Raw genomic sequence first — 3,485 nt, 5'->3', positions numbered from 1 at the left:
CTTTCCTGCCCTGGCAGTTTAGGACTCCAGCATCCAGCCTGGTTTGAGCCAGACCTGCTAACTTGCTGCAAACCCAGACCCAAGCCTGAACTATGTCCCCTAACAGCTGTAGGCTTAACTGAAAGCAGCTTACAGAAGCGTTCCTGTCCTTGACACTCAGATCCCAACTCCCAGTGGGGTCCAAACCCTAAATAAATCTGTTTTACCCTGTATAAAGCTTATACAGGGTAAACTCATATATTGTTCGTCCTCTATTACACTGATAGAGAGATATGCACAGCTGTTTCCCCCCCCCCCCCCCGCAGGTATTAATACATACTTTGGGTTAATTAATAGGTAAAAAGTGATTTTATTAAATACAGAAAGTAGGATTTAAGTGGTTCCAAGTAGTAACAGACAGAACAAAGTGAATTACCAAGCAAAATAAAATAAAACACGCAAGTCTATGTCTAGTATGGTAATAAAACTGAATAAAGATCAAAACCTCACCAGTTCCAGTAAGCTTTCTTTTACAGACAAGGCTCCTTCTCATCTGGGTCCAGTAATCACTCACACCCCTTGTAGTTACTGTCCTTTATTCCAGTTTCTTTCAGGTATCTTTGGGGGTGGAGAGGCTCTCTCTTTAGCCAGCTGAAGACAAAATGAAGGGATCTACCAGGGGTTTAAATAGACTCTCTCTTGTGGGTGGACTTTCTCTTGTTCTCTTTCCTATGCAAAGTCCAGCTACAAAATGGAGTTTTGGAGTCACCTGGGCAAGTCACATGTCCATGCATGACTGAGTTCCTTACCAGCCAAGCCACATTCCTGGGAAAGCCCAGATGTGGACTGGTGTCTCCAAGTTCATTGTTGGTTTAAGGGCTTCTTGATTGGGCACTTACTGAGAATAGTCTTTTCTCAGGAAGCTGACCAACTGCTTCACTAAAACCTACTCAGAATCAAGCAAGTATGCAGCCAATATTCATAATTTTGAATACAAAAATGACACATGCATACAAATAGGATTAATAGATTCAGGAGATCATAACCTTTACAGAGATATATTACATGGCATATGTAGCATAAAACACATTCTAGTTATGTCATATATACATTCATAAGTATATTTCCATAAAGCCTTATGGAGGGCACCGTCACAATGTCATGCAATGAAACCTCCAGGAATACGTCCAACCAAAATTGGCAGCCCTAACACATTGAGAGAGGGCTAATAAAAGATGAATGGAAGCCTAAGCATGTGACAGACAATACTGCTCTTTGAGCACAGAGCATCATCCATACAAATGGTTACTCTTCTTGTCTTGAGGTCTACGGGACCCAGCCAGGGCTCAGAGCCTCCAGGTGTCAGGCACTGAACACACACAGCTAATGAAAAGACAACCCCTGTCCCAAAGAGCTTACAAATTTAGTCCGTCACAAGACACACCAGGGCAGGTAGCTACAACCACCACTCAGAGGGGAGGCAGACGGCAAGGTGAGTAAAACAAGCGTGGTCGCTAGAACACGCAATTCCAGAGATGCATCACAAGCCAAAAGCTGAGGGAGATGAAAATTTGTAGGTAAAGGGGGGGAAAGGGAGGTTTCCAATGGGATTTGGGAAGAGAGGGAGAGAGATACGGAAAAGCTGCTTCCAGGAGTAGCATAGGTGGAAGTTCTTGCGCCACCATATGGGGTAAATAGGAAGACACAGTCAAAGCGGTGGGACAGAGAAAGGTGAGGGACTAGTTTAGAAACCCAATGAGGGCAGCTTCCAACTGGATCCTGAAGCAAAAGGAAAGAAGCAGAGACGCTTTGGGTACACAAGAGGTCCGGGGTGGATCCAGACACTGAACCCGGACCATGCCAGCCCCTTTGCCACAAGCCTTTCTCCTTTGCTGCAGCCATTTGGATGCCACTGCAGTGGCGTTACTGCAGGGGACGGGCCCACTTCTGTAGGCTGCGGTAGCATGAACCTACACTTATGTGGGACATTGCAAGTGTCTTCTTGGGTTCAATCCCTCATCCCATATGGTAAGGAGAGGACAGAGCTCTGAGGCTGCGCATCAGCCTACCTCTCCCACCCCCCCCACCCCCCCCCCACTGTGGGGAAGGTGGCTAATGAGCCCCTCCAGATGTCGGCTTACCTCCCTGACAAGTTGTCCCCAGGCTGCAGCCGGGGCTGAAAGAAAAATGAAAGGCAAGGTGAACTTGATGGATGACATGGCATGAGATTGAGCTCTGGCGTGGAGCAGGGTCATGCAAAGCCTGTGGGTGAAATGAACCCCCCCTGTGCAGAAGGGCAAATTACATTCTTATATATCCTGTCTAGTTGAGCTGTCCTTCACATTACTGCTCCTGTTTGAACACTTGGGCAGCCCAGTCAAGGATCAGGGCTGTCCCATGCTAGGGGCAATACAGACACCTCAAAAAGACATTTCCCTGCCCCAGAGAACCAAACTTCTCTGGTCTGCACGGCAGATCTCCGCAGCAACAAAAAAATCCCACTGGTGCCCCCACACCGGGAAAGAGAGAGAGCAGCGTATGTAACATTAGAAGCAGAGGGCCCCATGGCCTGGAGCAGAGAGGGCAAAACTTATGCCAAATGCGCACCTCTGCCCATCAGTCAGTTTCAGGTTACTTGTAAGTAGAGATGTGGAAATAACTGATTTTTTGGGGTCATGGGGAGCGGGGGCCAATTCAGAAAAAAAATGAATAAAAAATTAGTTTCAGGTTGACCCCAAAATATTTTTTGAACCTTTTCAGCAAGTTGAAAAAGTTGCGGGGGGGGGGGGGGATCATAGGCTGAACAAAACCATTTCCTTGCCATCTAAACCTTTCAAGCATAAAGACATTTCAAAACAAAAGCTCAACCATTTCAACATTCTCGGCTTTGGTCTGAACAATTCAGCAAACCTGACAACGTTTCAGTGTCCCTGTCCCAGCATTTTCCACTGGAAAAAAGTTGTGGATGAAATATTTCCCCCCACCCCCGCCCCACCAGCTCCACCATTGAGGCTTGTATAGGGGGCAGACAGCCGGCTCAGTGGGAAGCGCTCGGTACCCCCTCCCTCCGCGGCGATCACACGGAGCACGTTGCAGAACAGTGGAGTTGGAGCATCGGTGCCGAGTTGATAAAGGGCAGGGTCACGTAGATGAGTTGCCATTAGCAAGCGGCATTAAGCAACACTTACCCCGCACGAGGGTCTATTCTTAGAAATGGATTTAGCTGTGCCATAGCTGATCGGACTTGTCGGCGACTTCTGTATAGCTGGCCATTGCTGCTGAGACAGATCCTGAGTTTTCAAGCATGCTGACCATCTACAGCTGCAGCTGAAGTCAGGTGCTTAGCACCTCTGAATATCCCTTTTCTTTGGCACATCATGAGCAAGGGCCTGCCTGGCCCCAGAGGAGTATTTAAAGCCGGGAATTGGGAAGCAGGACACAGCCAGCAGCAGCCTGGGATAGCAAGTCTCAGAGGCCATGTCTATAGACTTGGCTCAGGGGAATAA

Source organism: Dermochelys coriacea, chromosome 27 (genome assembly GCF_009764565.3).
Source record: "Dermochelys coriacea isolate rDerCor1 chromosome 27, rDerCor1.pri.v4, whole genome shotgun sequence".
Classification (NCBI taxonomy): Eukaryota; Metazoa; Chordata; order Testudines; family Dermochelyidae; genus Dermochelys; species Dermochelys coriacea.
Note: the sequence above shows the minus strand (reverse complement) of the source record.